Raw genomic sequence first — 12,151 nt, 5'->3', positions numbered from 1 at the left:
TCAATAGGTGAATGGATTAAAAACGAAAAACAAACCAAAAAAACAAAACAAACACCAAAAAAAATATCTATGGTGCGTTCCGACAATGGATGGACTATTATACAGTGCTTTGAACAAAATAGACAAAAAGGAGTGATCAAGCCATGAAAATACATGGAGGCGACTTAAGCACATGTTCCCAAGTGGAAGAAGCCAGTCTGAAAAGGTTACATAGTGTATACTACCAACTATACCGTATTCTGGAAAAGAAAAAACTATGGCGCCAGTAAGAAGATTAGTGGTTGCTAGGACTGGGGAGGGATAAATAGGTAGAACGCAGAGGTGTTTTAGGGCAGTGAAAACACTCTATATATCATAATGGTGGATACCTATCATTACAGCTTTGTACAAACCCATAAGAGGTACCCCACCAAGCATCCAGGAGCAGTGACAGAATCTATGCATTCTGGATGACAATGATGTGTCAATGGAGGCTCATCAACTGTAACCAATGTACTACTCTGGTGGGAGAGGTTCACAATGGGGTAAGCTATGCCTAGTGGGGGTGGGGGGCATATGGGAAATCTCTGTACCTTCCCCCCAATTTTACTGAGAATCTTAAACTGCTCTTAAAAATAGTCTTGATTTTTAGTATCATAAAAACAGTCTTTTAAAAATCATTAACATGACCCTTGATCATCACTTTCCAACAAAACTTTCTGGGATTCTAGCAATGCTCGACATCCACACGTTCCAGCCTGGTACTGCCTAAGCATTATCTGGCTATTAAGCATTTGAAATGTGGTTATTGCAACTGAGGAACTAAAGATTTTGTTTCACTTTATACTAACAGATTTTATTTTATTGGACAGTAACTACCATATTGGACAGTATGGTTCTAAAAGATTCAATCAGTAGGGAAAAAAGAAATCATCATTGGAACCCCGATCCAACAGTCTAGAAAAATTTTGCAACTGGAATTACAATTTCAACAAACCAAACATGCAATTGGCTCCCTACATCTGAAGCAGATACCTTAGGAACCAAGTTAGAAACTACTAGGGGTCACCAATCTGGGGGGGGGGGGGAATAAATAAATATATATATATATATATATAGGCAGCTGGGTGGCTCAGTGGGTTAAGCCACTCCCTTCGGCTCAGGTCATGATCTCGGGGTCCTGGGATCGAGCCCCACATCGGGCTCTCTGCTCAGCAGGGAGCCTGCTTCCTCCTCTCTCTCTGCCTGCCTCTCTGCCTGCTTGTGATCTGTCAAATAAATAAATAAAATCTTAAAAAATATATATATATGTGTGTGTGTGTGTGTGTGTGTGTATACATATATATATTTTTTAAATATTGTGTCTTTTTTTATAAATTATAGTATTTTTCTTCACACAGGGTTAGTATCCAAAAATAAAGACAATGAATTAAAAATGGAATCAGGAACATGAATATTTCAGGAGGTATTTTCAATATTTACAATTGAAAAAAGAAATTTCATCCGATTCTATCAGTATTATTTGTCCCTAATTTTAAGAATGGGAAGACAGAAAAACTCTTTGTCTAATACCTCACAATTTGCATTCTTGTATCTTGATAGACATAACAGTGAGTTGATTTTGTCAGGTGTAAACAGTGTTTTCACACTTCCTACAGAAGTGTGCCTTCGTTATTATTCAACATTTAATTAAGTCATAACACCAGAAAAGATCTGGTAGTGAGTTACAGCATACATGCTCTACCCGGCTACTGAACTACAGAAAGACAGTGCGGGATCCTGAACCTATAAATAAGACATCATGATGGCAGACTATTCTGGTGTTGACAGAAACAAGCGCAGGGGAAACAACCAACGATCATGGTCAAATACAGACACAACTGGATGGTGGCTCCACCACTGTATGGGACTGTAGGACAGGCATATCTCTTAAACTTCAGTTTTCTTATCTGAAAAATGGGGACAATACTAACTTAAGTCAATCCCCAGAGGATGTCCTGCAGAGAGAGAGCCAACAATAAATATATACTCCCTAAATCATGGTGTCGTAAGACTGTCTTTGGCTATTTCAAGTTACAAAAACACTGGGGCAGTTACCACCCCAGTTCTTTTTTTTTTTTTTTTTTAAGATTTTATTTTTATTCATTTGACAGAGAGAGAGAGAGATCACAAGCAGACAGAGAGGCAGGCTCCCCGCCGAGCAGAGAGCCCGATGCAGGACTCAATCCCAGGACCCTGAGATCACAACCTAAGCTGAGGCTTAACCCACTGAGACACACCGGTCCCCATATCACCCCAGTTCTAACTCATTTTTGGCCATGTCTGGACAAGTAAAGTGCTAAAAATCCTACCCAGGTTTTTGTGTTTTGGGTTTCTTAACTTCTTTATCTCACTGGATAAGTGGTCCTTTCGATGCATCCTGTTCGTTCCCTAATGACCAAGACACTGCTATTTTTAAAAGAGAGTGAAGGAAATAACCACTTCATCTAACAGTCTTGCAATTCTCATAAGCCTGCTGTTTCTATTTCCCCAGATATGCCAGACATTAGGTTAACTTTTGGAAGACAAATCAATGAGGCAAGAAATGGACAAAAAATAAATCATAGATTCTGAATGATTTCAAGTTGAAGAAACCTTGAAGACCATCGAGTCTGATCCTCTAGTTTTGTTTGTTGGAACCTAGACCCCGAGAGAGTAAACTGCCCCAAATTTCTGAGAAATGCTGTGCATGTGCTCTTCGTGTCCTGGAACTGTGCATCGGAAGTTGATACTGAGATTTACGTAGAGCTCCGTGCTTCTGTGATCTTAGTGCCAATTACAACTTCTTAAGTGATGATAATTAACTTACAGCAAATGATCATGGGTACATAAGAAAAAATGAGTACTAACAGTGGACTACCACTACACTTAGATTTTTCTGAGGATGTAAGTAAATGGCCTTAGTCAATCATTTGGATGAACCCATGGAAGAATGTGTACGACCACCTCCAAAAAAAGAATACAGAAGGATCTGTAACCTGCTGGATGTTAGAAGTTAAACTTACATCCCTTTCCTCTTGTATTAAATATAAATCTAAAACGACACTTACTCACTGGGGAGCTCGTGTTCCTTCCACTCAGTAAGCTGACTCCCGAGAAAGCCTGGAAGAAAAAAAGCCAAAAACCAAGTTATCTAACTTGTAAACATATCTAGTGAAAACGTTTAAGAAATCTTGAAAACCACTGGCTAAAATACATTTGAGATGTTATCCATGATCGATTTCTCATGGCCTGGTTCACCGGGATGGGCTGCCCAGATGGAGAAGCAGGAATGAAAATCAGTGTGACTTGAAGAACTTGGTGGGTGTTGGTCTCCTCAACACACACGGAGTCTTCCCCGTCTTCCCCCATCTTTACTATGCCTTTTCTTCAGGAACAGGTTCCAGAGTCTTCAGATCATAATGGAAATCTCACGCTCCTTTCCTGCTATTTATTCCCAAATTTCAAATGCATACCACTGTGATCCACCATCACTGAACAGCGGAAAGAACACCGGGTTTAGAACCGGACGGACCTTTGAAACTCAACTCCCCCAAACTCTGAGCTGGATGAGATAAATAGCAGTTTTCTCTTGTAAAATACGTGTTTTATGTCACGGGATAACTGGAAAATTAAAGGAGCTAGCACATGTAAAACATACAGCACAATATGTGAAAGACAGGATGCACTGAAAGGGCAGACATTATTGCCATATTCAGCAATGACAGAACAGTTACTCTCCTGACAACATTTCAGAGAATGAAGAAAACCATCTTCCTTCCTTCAAGGTGCATTCAAGTCAAGAGGGGAGGCCCAGCATACTCAGAGTGAGGTGAGTGGTGCTACATCCAGCAGAAACCACCCAAATTAAGGGGTAGCAGGAAAGGAGGAGAAGTTCAAGGGGAAGGTGGGTTACGTGTTCACTGGAAGACCTGGAGACACTTCCTGGAGCCACCAGGACCTGAGTTAGGAACTGAGGCTCAGCGTCGGTCCAAATACACACAAAGGAGCAGGGAGAGATTCAGGCAGGTCTGGAGCACGGCTGAAGTCAAGCACTGGAGTGCAAAGACATCTCGTGCCTGGGTAACACTTGGCCAGGGAGTCACGTAGGAATCATGGCTGGCAACCAAGTGGGGTCCAGTCTGGGTAAACCTTGAACGTCAGGCTGAGCAGCCCAAGCTTATCCTAAACAACTTTTCTTAGCAGTGGAACAATCCAGACACAGGGAGAAAACACGGAGATTCATTGGTGGGGAAGCAGGAAGACAGGGTGAGGACAGAGGTGATGTGGGGACCAGGTGTCACCTACACGGTGGGCGGGGTCAGGGTGCTCCTTGCTAGTCTGGTCTAGGACACTGGAAGTCAGCTGGGAACTCTTCCTTTAGTGCATAAAGCACGTGCTTATTATTTACCCATCCAGTGGGGAGAACAATGATGGCAGAGGTGCAGGCTTTTTTTGGGTTACAAAGAAGCAGAGGAAGGAGGCCAGGGATGGGCATGCACTGGGAGGCAGCCAAGCCTTCAGCAAGGTTGCATCTGTGGTTCCTAAAAGCAGTCACATGGCCTGCAGCAGGACAGTCCATAAGGACTATGGTCCTGGCAATGGACAGGCAGCTCAAAGTCTGGGTGGGATCCGGGGCAAGGCTGAAGGAAAACTGAAAGCCAGGAATGGAGTGGCCATAAGAAAGTACTTTAAGAAGGTCTATTTGATCCAACAAAAAACAGAAAACCTAATTTCATGGAGCTACTCAGATCCTTCCTTGTAATGACTACCCCTAACGTGAAGCTTCCAGGTATAAAACACAAAAGCCTATGGAGATAGATTCTCATGCTCTACGTGGCTGCATTTCCATCTTCAGAAGGCTCTTGCCCACACTGCTTGCTCTCCAGGCAGCTGCTGCATATTCTGAACAGCTAAGGACTTGGTGCCCGCCTGGGCAGGCTGAGTTCCAACAACCGTCAGCCTTGAAAAGACCTCTAAGTCTCCCTCGGTCATTCTGGGCTGTTGCAGCAAAGCGGACAGATGCAGCCTCCGTTTTTATAGGGCTCACATTCCAGGGCACAAGTGGGAAAAAGGACAGAGAGCAAAAGCTAGAGAAATAAATTCAAGATGATGGCAGAGACATAAAGATTTTCAAATCTCCTGGCGAGGGGCTGGACGGGGATGGAGGGTGCCTGCGAGGGCCCTCTGAACTGGGGACGATCAGGGATGATGAAATCTAATCTGAAGAAGACAGGAACTCTGGGCACCATCACCAAGGAGAAAGAAATCACCCTTGAAAAAAATCAAGGATGGCAGCACAAGAGAGAGTCCTTATTACACGTGCCAGGCCCTGTGTTTGGTACCTTACGTTCATTATCTCCACAGTCTTCCTAACGGTTCAAGTTCTTGCCATTCACACTCTGGGGATGAAAAATTAAGTTCATGAAAGTTAAGGAAGCTGTCCAGCAGAACAGGTAAATCATGGTCACATCCAAAACGAGAGTCCAGGGAAAGCTACTGACCAAGAGGAGCCTGCAACGGAGTTTGCTAAACAGACAGTGAGAGGTAACCCAGGGTAGCAGGCATGAGTGACAAGGGCAAGGAGCAGGAGCAAGGGACGCACACAGGAGACACGACCTAGTAGTGGTGAGGACTTGGTGACATGCCATGGGGAACGACAAGCCAGCAAGCCCAGGAGAATGCAGCTGACACTGCAGGAAAGAGGACTCCCAGGAGTCCTGGAAGTCAGCCCAAGACCATGAGCAGTGACCTTCTAGAACGTGTTCAGCTGAGAGGGCTAGGTAGGCAGGGAACAGCCAGGTTAAAAAGCCCTGACAGGTGAGTGGGAACACACTGAATTCTAAAGTTGGATCCTGAAGACACAACTCTGGGATCACTCGGCCACGTGGGCACCCAACATCGCTATGGTCTCCAGTGGGACAGGAGTGTCTAGACTGGCTACAAGAGCAGATGGACAGCTCTGCAACCTTCAGGAAACATTCAAGGGTTCCCTCTGCCACCCACTAACAGGACTAGCCACACACTCACTCACACACACTCACACAAACACACACACACACACACACACACACACTCCCACCCCTCCTTTTGTTGAAGCCAATGGCCCTACTACACAAACTCAAACCAAAATGACACGTTATTCTGATTCAATGCGTCGAGTTAAAATGCTATGAAAGCATGTGGGTTTTCATGTAAGATTCTTCAATTGATGTCATTAAAACAAAGGAATGAGTCTTGGAATTATTCCCTCATGAGCTCTGCTGTCCGTCTGAAACAAGGAAGAGCCCTCATTTCTGTCCCCAGACCAACTTACTTGGGAGAAATTAGATGAGTTCAAGAGAGCAAAAACCAAGTTTCAACGTGCACATGAGGAGAGGGAGAAAGTGCATGTCCCTAATGAGTAACGACCCGCCCCTGAACCCAAGCTGGACCTTCTCCCATCTGGCTTTGGCAGAGGGGCCACCACAGCAGTGAGGACAGACCCCTCTCTCCTGCTCTGGCAAACCAGCCGTGCTCAGCAGTCTAGCCCTTCATTAACATGTTAATATGTGACCACTGTTTTGTGCAAGGACCACTGTATATCTTTTAAAGTTTCTATCAACCACCACTGGAATGCAGGGAAATGACTGCTGGAAACGACCCCAATGCCAACTTGCACCATTATTAATAAGAAAACAATGTGCTACTCAGAAGGCTCCCCCCACAACCCCTCATCTCAGGGCTCTGGCAGGTGAATCATTCTTTCTGTGAACTCCAGTAACAAAGAAAGCCCATTTCTTCTGAAGCCTAAGCAAATCACAAGTCTAGGAAAAAAACAAAACACCAAGATATCAGAAGTATATGGCCATTATGGGCACTGTTTTTGGCAAAAGGTGTGGACTAGGGGATAGAAAACCTTTTTTCAATTTGAGATTCTCTCCCCAACTCTATACTTGACTCTTGAGTGAGTCCTTTGACCTCTCTGGGAATTGGTTTTACTTATACAATGTTGGGGTAACTGAGATTATCCTGAAGATTTCTTCTTATATGACTATTCCATGGTCAAAGGATGTTACTACCTAAACAACTGCTAAACCCACAATTTCTATAATTATTTCAGAATCATTTTATGCCTTATTTGTATTATTTGCCTTCATCTTCTATATGCTCCCAGTATTAACAAGAATACTGGTATCTGTGGAGAGTAATTTGAACTATAAAACAGTCAGATGATAGAACAGAAACACAGTTAAAGGTCTTAGATGGAACTTACTAAAATAATGTTGGTTTTCTTGGGGCGCCTGGGTGGCTCAGTGGGCTAAGCCTCTGCCTTCAGCTCAGGTCATGGTCTCAGGGTCCTGGGATCAAGTCCCGCATTGGGCTCTCTGCTCAGCAGGAAGCCTGCTTCCCCTTCTCTCTCTGCCTACTGCTCTGCCTACTTGTGATTTCTCTGTCCAATAAATAAATAAAATCTTTAAAAAAATAATAATGTTGGTTTTCCTGCTTTAAGTTATAAATTCAACACATCCCAAATGAGACTTTCAGTTGTATTTTGAAGACACTAATAAACTCTCAAATTTTATATGAAAAAGATTCAAAGATACCTAAGTCCATCCTGAAAAAGAAGAGCAGTAAGGGGGACTTACACACGGATACACTACAGAGCTACAATAATGCAGCAGTGCAAGTGTGGTTAAAGAAGGAAGAAACCAATGGAGCACAAAGGTGATACCAAGGACACAGAATCACTGCATTAAAAAAAACTAGATTCCTACCATACATAGAGAGAGAGATATATGGGGTGGGTGGGTGGGTGTGTGTGTGTGTATAAAAATTCCAGATGGGTTAAGACCTAAATGTGAAAGATTAAACTATAAAATAAACAGATAACATAAACTTTATGACAGAGGGATAGGGATTCATTTATTTCGCAGAGCCCCCAAAATCGAATCTTGTTCAATTAACATTAAAGATTTTGATTCACTAAAAGAACACGATGGACAAAAGGTCACAGAATAAGGACAGGCGGGACACCTAGGTGGCTCAGTTGGTTAAGTGTCTGCCCTGGGCTCAGGTCATAAGCCCAGCATTCTGGGATCAAGTCCCATATCAGGCTCCTTGCTCAGCGGGGAGCCTGTTTCTTCCTCTGCCTGCCCCTCCCCCTGCTTGTATTCACTCTCTCTCTCAAATAAAATCTTTAAAAATTTAAAAAAAAAAAAGAAAGAAAGAAAGAAAACTTGATGCTAAGTATTAGTGGGAATGTGGGTATATACACACTCATACCACTGGGGGAGGTGGGAGTGTGGATGGGGAATCAATCTGGAGAGACTCAGAGTACCTGCTAAAACTATACTGTTAAGGGTATCTGAGCGTCTCTCTCTCTCACACACACACACACACACACACACCCTAAGGTCAAGCAATTCCACTATCCATCCGGATCCCAAATAAATAAATGCCCCTTGGTAGTTTCCAGTAGTGGGGGCATATCTGAGGCTTTTCACAGTAGCCCTGATCGTGGTTCGATAAGATGGAGACGGTGTAGGTGTCCATCACTAGGGGAGACTATAACCGTACACCGGGCACCAGGCACAGTGGCATCCAACGACCACTTGGACTCAGTGAGCTAGAGGCACACATAGCAATGTTCCTGGACCTTCGGACCATGCCAGGTAGAGAAATAAGAAAACAGGATATGTAACACATTTACATAAATTAAAACATAGGCACGATAAGTTCAAAATATGAAATCATGTGTATTTTGTAAGAACACGTTCGTTGGCAAGTACCTACCTACACTTTGGAAATTAGCTTCTGGGAAGAACAGAACGGCGGATAGAGGGAACCGTCCCACGCCAGCATGCATGCAGACACACCCAAGTGGGGCCCTTATGAGAATGCACGTCTACATGTGTCTACTTGTATCAAACACACGTTGAAGAAAATCACATATTATTACCTGTCACGCCTACTCTTGATATTGCCACCTATTTTTAATACTGATTTCTATCTACCGGATTGACTGCATAACCTACCAGTGGATTACAACTTTCAATTTTTCTTTTTAAGATTTTATTTATTTATTTGACAGAGATCACAGGTAGGCAGAGAGGCAGGCAGAGAGAGAGGAGGAAGCAGGCTCCCCGCGGAGCAGAGAGCCCGATGCGGGGCTGGATCCCAGGACCCTGGGATCATGACCTGAGCCGAAGGCAGAGGCTTAACCCACTGAGCCACCCAGGCGCCCCTACAACTTTCAGTTTTAAGACACCATCGCTCTAGATGCTAATAAGAGCATTAGAGAGAATCCCTGGAAGAAAGGGGCCGTGCATTCCTTAAAAATCCAAGCACAGAAAGCAGTATGGAGCAAAGCCCCCCCCCCCCCATCCCGGGCTGCCTTCTCCCAGACTCACATCCACAGGGAATTCCTGGGAGTCTGGGGCTGCTCCCGGTCACGTGAGTCAGACCCACAGGGCACTTCCGGACAGTGAACTTTTCACCCCTGCCTCAGCCCTGGCTCGCTGGCCCGAGGCCAGAACTAAAGCAGGAAATGATATGCCACTTGCTGAAGCATAAAGGGATACTTGAAAACAGAAAGGAACGTTTTTAAACCGTCCTTAAACACATTTGAATAATATGGAGATATAAGAAAATAGGGGCCCCCTCTTGGAAATCTCAAGTCGGCGCATGAAAAGGGTAGAAGTCCTGGGGACCAAGAAAATAAAAGAGAAAACTGGGAAGGGGAGGAGGCTGCAGAGACTCCAGGAGGGCAGAGGCTAAGAGGACAAGGACATGCAGTAGAGACCGGACAAGTCCACCGGCTCCCAGTTGCAGTGCAATGAGATGTTAAAAGCAAACAAAAATTTCTGGCCCAAACCAACTGAAAATCCCCTTTTAAGGGGAGTGTGAGTTCCTTGCCCCAGAAGGGCTTGCCAGAAAACACCTTCATTGGGCCAATACTGCAAACAGTCATTGTGAGCTATTGAAATAGTGCTAGAGAGTTCTGCGCTAGAAGAGGCAAAAATGCATAGATATATACAATTAAGGGGAACCTGGGTGGCTCAGTCAGTTAAGTGTCTGCCTTCAGCTCAAGTCATGATCCCAGGGTCCTGGGATCCCAGGATAGAGCCATGCATCTGGCTCCCTGCTCAGCAGGGAGTCTGCTTCTCCCTCTCCCTTTGCCACTCTCCCTGCTTGTGCTCTCACACTCTAATAAATAAAATATTTTTTTAAAAATACAATTAAGAAGAGAACTTTGCTTCCACTTGGAAGCCATGACAAGTAGAGGAGAATACTGAGGCTTATTTCGACACACCCCTCAACAGCCAGCACCATTCTCTAACCCCCGTCACAACTGTGGAAACGATGCTTCCCGGAGGGCACTTTGCACAGGAATACCCAGGAGTTGGCTCTGTGAGCTTAGGTTTGAAGGAGGCATCTGCAGAGAGCTATAATCAACTTCTCAGGAAACAGAATTAAGTAATTAAGAGGCATTATTAAAACAAAACAAAAACCTAAAAATAACTAGGTTCCATATACTCCACATAACAAAACAGACCTGGAGGAGAAAGAGAATTCCTGCGAGGAGAGGGAATGATTTCTGTCTGTAGGGCAGCACGAGGGTAGAACAGAGCTGGAAGGGCAGGTAAGGGGGAAGGGACCAGAGCAGGTCCAGTACCAAGACATGGACATGGAGGAACCACAGAGCTGTTTTAGTGTATTTACTAGTATCTGGTCCTCAACTCGTAAGCGTTCGCCAAGTGCCAAAGGACACACGCCACGTTAAAGATAACAACCAGCTACTTCAGATTCTGATGAAAATATAGTAAGAGAACAACGATCCTGACAACTATCATTTATTCAAAAGGCTCTTGGCATATACAATGGCTAATCCTCAGAACAATTTTGTCAGGTCACTGATAACCCCTTTAACGGAAGAAGAAACAGACGATCACAGGTGCTAAGCACACGGAAATATGCAGCAAAGCCAGATTTACCCAAAGGCACCCTGACTTCAGAACATCTTTCCATGAAGAGTACGGACTCTCAAAAGGGTACTTCAGGGAAGATCAGGTAATCAAGACCTAGAAAAGAATTTTCTCCATTTAAAAAGACTAGAATGGGTTAAGCTCTCTAAGAGTAAACTTACCAGTGTCAGTTACCAAATTTTCCAAGTTTTGATGATTTTACTATGGCTACTGAAGATATGATCACTGGGGACGCTGAATGAAAGACACGTGGGAATCCTATCATCTATGCAGCTTCCTGCGACCTAAAATCATTTTCGATAAACTTTATTTATTTCAATAAATGTTTTTGAGGGGCACCTGGGTGGCTCAGTGGGTTAAGCCTCTGCCTTCGGCTCAGGTCATGATCCCAGGGTCCTGGGATCGAGCCCCGCATCGGGCTCTCTGCTCAGCGGGGAGCCTGCTTCCTCCTCTCTCTCTGCCTAGCTCTCTGCCTACTTGTGATCTCTGTCAGATAAATAAATAAAATCTTTAAAAAATAATAATAATTAAAAATAAATAAATAAATGATTTTGGAAAATAATGGGAATAAATGTTTTGGAAGGCTATCTCACCTCTTTTCGCTTTGGATGTACATATAGCCAATATATCAATAGATTTATACATGGTGTATTTGCAAAATATATAGATATATTTGAGTTATGTCTATACACATCTATTTCATATATAAGTATGTATTTAAGATACACACTGGAGATAAATATAAATTTCTTTTGGAAATATATTTATATACTATATTTGTGTATGTATTTTTTTTTTTCAAAGGCTAAGACTCAGTTATCTATAGTGGACATATATACCACAAGAAATTAAACCTTGGATTCCTCTTACTCCCATTTGATATTATTAAATTTCCATTAAATACATATTAACTACCACGTGGTGTTATAGTTCATCTATACAAGTTTACGTGTTTCCACTCTCAATTTTCAATTTTTTTCTTTGTCTTCCACACTTACAGAAAGAAACCAGGGAAATGGGGGCACCTGGGTGGCTCAATCAGTTAAGTGTCTGCTTGGGCTCCAGTCATAATCCCAGGGTCCTGTGCAGCGCAGAGTCCCCCCCTCCCTCCCCCTCTGCCCTTCCCCTCCGCTTGGCCTCCCACTCTGGTGCGCTCTCTCTCAAATAAGTAAGTTTTAAAAAATAAA

At 43.6% G+C, this 12,151-nt stretch overlaps 1 pseudogene; it reads right to left on the bottom strand.

Annotated features, from left to right (window-relative positions):
- The window catches only part of LOC116870055, a 147,723-nt pseudogene that overhangs the window by 59,435 nt on the left and 76,137 nt on the right, over positions 1-12,151 (bottom strand).

This window comes from Lontra canadensis, unplaced genomic scaffold (assembly GCF_010015895.1).
Source record: "Lontra canadensis isolate GAN:19392208 unplaced genomic scaffold, GSC_riverotter_1.0 scaffold21, whole genome shotgun sequence".
Taxonomy (NCBI): domain Eukaryota; kingdom Metazoa; phylum Chordata; class Mammalia; order Carnivora; family Mustelidae; genus Lontra; species Lontra canadensis.
This window is presented reverse-complemented; position numbering and strand designations above follow the sequence as displayed.